This window comes from Eleutherodactylus coqui, chromosome 1 (genome assembly GCF_035609145.1).
Source record: "Eleutherodactylus coqui strain aEleCoq1 chromosome 1, aEleCoq1.hap1, whole genome shotgun sequence".
Lineage (NCBI taxonomy): Eukaryota > Metazoa > Chordata > Amphibia > Anura > Eleutherodactylidae > Eleutherodactylus > Eleutherodactylus coqui.
This window is the reverse complement of record NC_089837.1, coordinates 351515825-351523306: the sequence shown is the minus strand read 5'-3', so window position 1 is coordinate 351523306 and position 7482 is coordinate 351515825.

Sequence of the window (7482 nt, the reverse complement as noted above, 5' to 3'; positions counted from 1 at the left end):
ATATAGTGTGTCTATTATGGAAGGGGTTGATATTTCTAGTTTCAATGTCTACAATCAAAAGAATTGGGGAGATTTAAGTAGACAGCCCCATCTCAGCTCTTTTTGCTCATAGTATTTTGTGATGTATGTTGCTTTTCACCAAAAGTGGTTTAGCAACTTTCTATTGAGATCCTTCTACTGAGGAACAACAAGATTGACGCAAATAGGTTTTAAAATGACGAGTCAAGATTAACCAAAACATGGCTAAAGATTTTAGAACAGATGAAAATCTGTTTCTGCAGTGGGCAGGTCTTTGAAAAGACTTAAAGGGGTTTTTCTGGGAACAAAATGGAAATTCTGAAAATGGTGAAATCTAGGAGGTGCAGCAACCTGTACCTTTTATCTGTTGCTCTGGACCTTCTTCTTTGTTCCCTGCTGCCGCTATGTTTACATGCATCACTGCCGCAGTAAACACAACTACAAACTGTTACCTACAACTTCCAGCTTGCATAGAGATTGTCTCCTGATCAGCAGTGTAGCCCCACCCACAACTTACTAGCACCAACCTCCTCTCACTCGGAGTGTCAGAGAATGCTGCTGAAGCAGACAGAACCCTCCAGCACTCTGAACCGCACATCAGCAATACAGTGCAATGCTTCCACCCCTGTCCACCCATCATGCACTGCACACAGGATGTTGGAGGCTATGGACTGGGAGGAAGTAGCAAATGCGGACAAGACATCAGAGGAAGTGGAGATATTTTTCAGCCGGAAGGTCAAGTGACATTGAGAATTAAGAAAGCACGTAGGCCAGGTACAGTGAACTCATTACAAAATAACTTTTTGTGATGATGCACATTAGATTTTAAAATGTTAGTCTGTGTCCAGAATACGCCTTTAAAGGCTAGTAAAGTCAATTTAGAACATGAAGTAAAGAGATGTTCTTTTTGTGCTATACATTAAAAGGTCAACATCTTCTGGAAGTGCTAAAAGAACATTGGAGAAGGTTACTACAACTGCATGGGCTGAAATGGCTTACGTGTCTATCAAGGATATTTGCCAAGGGGCAAGTTGGTCTTCTCCATATTTTGTTGGGATCTCAGTATTAACTACCAGCCATTTTTTGGGGGTTCGCTTTTGTCATTCTTGCCTTTTAAGACCTATAACTTTATTTTTCCATTGACATAACCGTATGAGGACTTGTTTTGGAGGAAGAGCTGTATTTTTTTAATGGTGCAATTTAATGCAATGTAATGTATTGGGAAACGTAAAAGTTTTTAAGTGGGGTGAAATGTTAAAGCAATTTTTTAGGAGCTTTTGCAGCATTCATGGTGCATAAAATGACCTGTTAACTTCCTTCTATTGGTCAGTACGATTATGACAATGTGGTTTATAGATTATTTTACTACTTTTAAATGAATTAACAACTATTTGATTGAAAAAAAAGTGTCTGTCTGAAAAATATGATTTTTTTTATTTCTCCACTGATGGGCTATGTGAGGTCTCATTTTCTTGCGGGGTGTGTTATAATTTTTATTGCTACTATTTCTGGGTTCATGACTTGTTCACTTTTTAATGAGAGATAGTGTTGCAAAAAAAAATAATTTTTTTTTTACAGTGTTCACCATGTGAAAGAAATAATGGGATGTTTAGTTTGAGCTTTTTCAGACGTGATACTATCAACTATGTTTATTCTTTTAGTATGTAGTAGTTTTGCATTTTAATTTTTATTTGACTCAATCTTACTTTTTTTAGTACTCATAAGGGACCTGAACTTGCGATCTTTTGATTGCTTCTACAATATACTGCAGTACTGCAGTACTATAGTATTGCAGTATATTGTGTCTTTAAGGTTCACATATGAAGCGCTCCCACAAGCAAAACTAAATATGGTTACATGCATAGCAGCTTTCACTTGGCCCAGGGCTACCATTGTACCCCTTAATTGCATCATAAGGTGCCAATGCAAAGTTAGAGGGGGGGGGGGACTCCCCCATCCAGCTGACAGCACATGCAAGTTGTCAAACAGCCGAGATTGTAGCTAGCTCTGACCTTGTCTGTTTGAGAAGGGTGACAGCTATTTCTAGAAATTGCTGACATATATATATATATATATTTCATAAAAACATATTGAGGGCCTTGCCTGAATGCTACATTTTGGCGACCTTGGCTGTACGCCTAGAAAATCCTTATCTTAACTTTAATTAGAAGATTTTTAGCTAAATTCACTAAATTAAATTAAAAGTCCATAAAATGACCGAGTAGAGACTAGTAATGGCTCACAAGGAGACTACAGCTGGAGAACAGAATCTACATCTTTAACAAAACTTACACATGGTTTGTAGTGGTACTCACATTACACTGAGGGTAGTCTGTGATAGTCATGAGCAGTGGGGATAGTGAAGCCCACCTCTACTTTTCATCTGTTAATTGACGGTTTTCTCTCTATGCATAGTAATAAGGAGAAAGCTGTCAATCAGCTGTCCCTGTATTGGAAAACATTCTCTAATCCCAGTCATCTAACCCTTGCATTTTGACCCCTTGTCAAAGTCCCTCCAATCCTGATGCTTGCTCATTTATACCGATTCCAATATGTCACTACAAGAACTGTTCACTTGCAGATATAAATCAAATAGTACTTAAGCAGCTACTAAAGCAACATATGTGTTTTGCAATAAGTGACATTTCAGGAAACCAGGTGTCACGTTTGTGCTGTTGGGACCTGTGGGTTCCCAGGAGCACACTGCTGCAGGTGTAGTTGATTTGGCTGGCTGCTGGTGTGGAGTTTTCTGGCCAGCCAATCACCACCGGTCTGCTGCATATAAAATCCAATCCCTCTTACTAGAGGGTGCTGGTCATTAATTCTTTATCTCATTCCCACTCACAGCTTGGTGCTCTGCATGATGTTAGTTTAAAGTGTTTCTCCACCTTCCGAGGACGATCTGGACACCTGTATTCCCCATCTGCATGTTTTGCGGACCCTTCTCCTTCGAAAGGTGCGGCCTCCAGCCATCTAATGTCAGGTGGGTGATGCCCGACATAGTTCCATTTACGTCCGTTCGGCTTTTGACACTTTTCCCTCGGTGGGAGGGCACTTGCACTACCTTCTATCTAATATCTGTACGCATGAGAGTTCTGAGTGGGGTTTCTGTTTGTTGGTGTGAACAGCGACGTGTTTAGTGTCTGTGTAGGTGACCAGACATGAGGAGTGAACAGTTACCTGTTCAGGGTGGATTTTCCTTGTCTGTTTGCTGGTGTGAACAGCGACGTGTAAACTCCTCTACCGATTTTGCCATCACCACGTCCACAGGCAGAGTTCCACAGTCTCACTGCTCTTACAGTAAAGAACCCCCTTCGATGTTGGTGATGAAACCTGCTTTCTTCTAGACGTAGCGGATGCCCTCTTGTTACTGTTAGTCCTAGGAATAAATAATAGTAGATGCAGGGAAGTCTGGAATCTTCAGAGTATATTCTTTACTTTATTAATCTGAAGATTCCAGACTTCCCTGCATCTACTGTTATTCATTTTAAGACACCACTGGACCGAGTGGCATATGGAATGTGAGTATATTATCTTCACGTTTAAGGCAGACGGAACAACAGACAGGAAGAGAGGTGAGACACTCTATATATTATGCTATAGTGAAAGACTTAGTCCTAGCCATAAACAGATCATGGGAGAGATCCTTGTATTGTCCCCTCATGTACTTATACATGGTTATTTGGTCGTCTCTTAACTGTCTTTTTTCCAGGGTAATAATCCCATATTTGATAGTCTCTCTGGGTATTCCAGTCCTCCTATTCTGTTTATTAATTTAGTTGCCCTTCTTTGAACCCCCTCAAGCACTGCAACATCTTTCCTGAGCACCGATGTCCAGAACTGTACACAGTATTCCATGTGGGGCCTGACAAGTACCTTACATATCGGAAGAATATTGTTCTCGTCCTTCGCCCCTATACCTCTTTTAATGCATCCCAAGACTTTTCTTTGCTTGCACAGCAACTGACTGGCATTGACTGCTCCAATTAAATCTATAGTCAACTAGTACCCCTAGGTTCTTTTCCATCTCACTTTGCCGTAGCAGTACCCCATTTAGTGTATATTGGTGACATCCGCTTCTCCTGCCCATGTGCATAACCTTACATTTATCAATATTGTACTTTATTTGCCATTTTCCAACCCAAGACCCCAACTTATCTAGGTCTGTTTGTAGCTGCATATTCTCGTCCTTACCTTGCATAATTTCATATCATCTGCAAGTATTGATAGTCCTTGTATCAGGTCATTGATAAATATATTGAACAGAATGGGGATCTAGCAACGGTGGCCCAATCAGAGTAAAAATCATTTATTACCACCCTCTGCTTTCTATCTCTGAGCCAGTTCTTTACCCAGATACGTACGTTTTTGCCCAGTCCAAGTTGTCTCATTTTATATATCAGCCTATTATGCGGCATGGTGTCAAATGCTTTAGAAATAAAAGATCAATAGACTCTCCCAGGTCCAGCCTAGAACTCACTTCATTGTAGAAGCTGATCAAATTGGTCTGCCATGATCGATCCCTCATGAACCCATGCTGATGATGAGTTATAGTGTTGTTTTCCTTGAGGTATTCTAGGATGGCATCTCTCAGAAACCCCTCAAATATTTTTCCAATTATTGAAGTGAGACTTACCAGCCTGTAGTTACCAGGTTCTCTTTTAGACACCTTTTGTATATTGGGACCACACTGGTAATGCGCCAATCCAGTGGTACAACCCCAGTCTCAATAGTGTCCCTAAATATGAGAAATAGCTGTTTATTTATCACGTTACTTAGTTCCCTTATAACCCTTGGGTGTATGCCATCTGGGCCTGTCGCTTTTAATTCTTCTTAACCAGCTCTGCACTTCCTCCTGTGTTAGGCATGCAATGCTTAGTGGGGGGCGCTTCATTTTATTCCCCTGCATCTGATGTGGCATTTCTTATTTCTTTCTCATTCCTGAATACACTTGAGAAAAAGCTATGTAATAGATCAAATAGCTAGACTAAGATAGAGTCAGAGAAGCATAGCCTCCGGCCTGGATGGTAGGTCAGCCCTGAATATTTTTCTCCATTGTTTCAATTCATTGACATCCAATTTGATTGTAACTTCAGAGAAATTTTTTTTATTATAGTGCATTTGTTATATTAAGATATGTAAAATAATCATGTTGCTTGGACAGTATCGACAGCAAATACCTCCTGGTTCTTCATAACCAATACCAGCACGTCATTTTTCTACTGCCCAGTAAAAGTATAGTAGTTACATCTATGAACTAAACTCTGGACAGTCTGTTTGTCGATATATACAAACAGTTCAGCAGTACATCTATGCACTATAATAGCAACCTTACTATCAAGGGCTGAGTATCCATAGCCTTGTACTTGCCTTGTTTAGGTGTCTATTTGATACCTCCAGATATTATTGTCTGTCTTTTCAGTGCCCTATTCATTAGGGATTACTGTGTTATTTGTTTGTGCCCCCACGCTATGTGTTTTTAAGTTATTTCTAATAAAAATTGGAAGTTTTAATTTTAGTCCCAACTGTGAAGGGCCAATGCTTTTACGATTTATAGAATTAAAGAATAGTTTAGGGTTATATTTGCTCTCATTAGCAATCAGTCTCTCTGCCTGTAGGATCTACATCAAAAAAAGCAATCTACAACCCAAACTTTGAAACTGCCTTGCCAGTTGTTGTACCCCATCACAGATGTGAGCAAAGCTGCAATGTTTTTCAGATACAAGTCAGATCTCTATTCCCAAGCCAAAGCCTACCCCCCCCCCCCCCCCGCTTCAGTAATAGCTATATATTGTGTAGGCTATTTTACATGGCTCTTGCTACCATAAGATATATTCAAAGAAAAACTTTAAAAGATGGCTCTCCTTATTCTGACTATTTTTATTCAATCCCTTTTGGCAAAATAAACTGTCTTCCTCTCTTTTTGAAACTGCTTCATACTGGCATTTCTGAAATATTCCTGAAGGCTCTAAGCGAGATTTTCTAGTTCAACCACTGAGGACTTCCACACAATAAAGTGTGGAAACAGACTAAGAAAACCCCATTCCAAACCTCTGCACAGATGAAGCACAGCCTGTCACCGTGAACAATAAGAAGCGCCGAGGAGTCAAAAGAAGGAGATTTTAACTGACAGTAGAAATAACTTTTGTGCTTCCAGTGATGGCGACTGATGTAAGCAGAGCGAGTGCTGCCTGCTATAAGCATTCTTCACCCTGCAATATTGATAACAGAAATAAAGGGGTTTTAAAAACAATCCAGTAAAAAAGTAAAGTCACAATTGACACTCTTCCCATTCTTCTTCCTTCATAGAATTTCTAACCCTCACAAGGTCATCGTGAACACGGAGCACTTTACTCAGAAAAAAGCACCAAAGAGAGTTCTTCCTTGTTTTAATAAGGTCTAGTAGTTGAAGCGGTGTTTCCATAGTGATAAAGGATGGCAGTGTTGTAGAAGGCACTTCCCACGAAGATTCCATTTACAGCACCAAACTCTTACTTTGATTCCATCCCGGTGACTCATCCACGGCTGTAAATAACCGTGTAATCGGCCTTCATCATCTAGCGCCGAGCAAGCAGGAAAGGTGCACTGGGACCCTACGAAAATGGAGAGCGGGACAAAGTGTAAACCATCGCTGTGTACCTACTAGCACTCCAAAGAAGATATTTTTGCATTTATGGATTTTTATTAGCCAATGCCATCCATTCTAACCAGCTGATGATTATCAGATTAGTCTCTCCTTAAAGGGGTGCTCCGCTCAATTAAAAAACCCTCAGTGAATATTGTAGTGGGAATTAATCAAGTAACGTACCAATTGCAGTTTATTGTATTGCAGCCTCCAATACTCTCAGGCTATTGCCTGCACTCCTTTGCTTCATTGCTTACAATGAGAGGACATGGCCACTAGGAAGCGGTATCCACTCCATAGAGCAATAGCCGGATTTGTGGCTATAGCACAAGGGAATAAGGAGGCAGGCGAGTATGAAAGTCACATCTGCAGACTCTACATCCCCTGTACCAGGAGCCCATAACTTTAGTCTATGGGGCTCATTGGATGTGACCGATTCCCAGTGAAGCAGACGTGATCTGGAGTAAGATGCACCAAATTTGGCATATCTTTGGCTACTTTTACACCCCAAAAAATGAAAACCATGCCAGCTGTGAGCCGCTTCAGATTTGTGCTGTAATATAGGCCAATTGCTGGTGTAAAGTATAGTAAGGCTGTAGAGCTTTGGAGGCGCTGCGGCTTCTGCTAAACAGTATTGGCTTTGTTGGGAAGTCTGGAGAATGGCATTAAATAAAATGTTGTACAAAAAAAAGTTGTGTGCTAAAGCTTGCAGCCTTTTTTCTTCCAGAAAGCTGGGGCACACAGCATGTTTACTGGGTAGAAGAGAACAGCGTGACACAACATCTAAAATACACTACCGTTCAAAAGTTTGGGGTCACCCAAACAATTTTGTGTTTTCC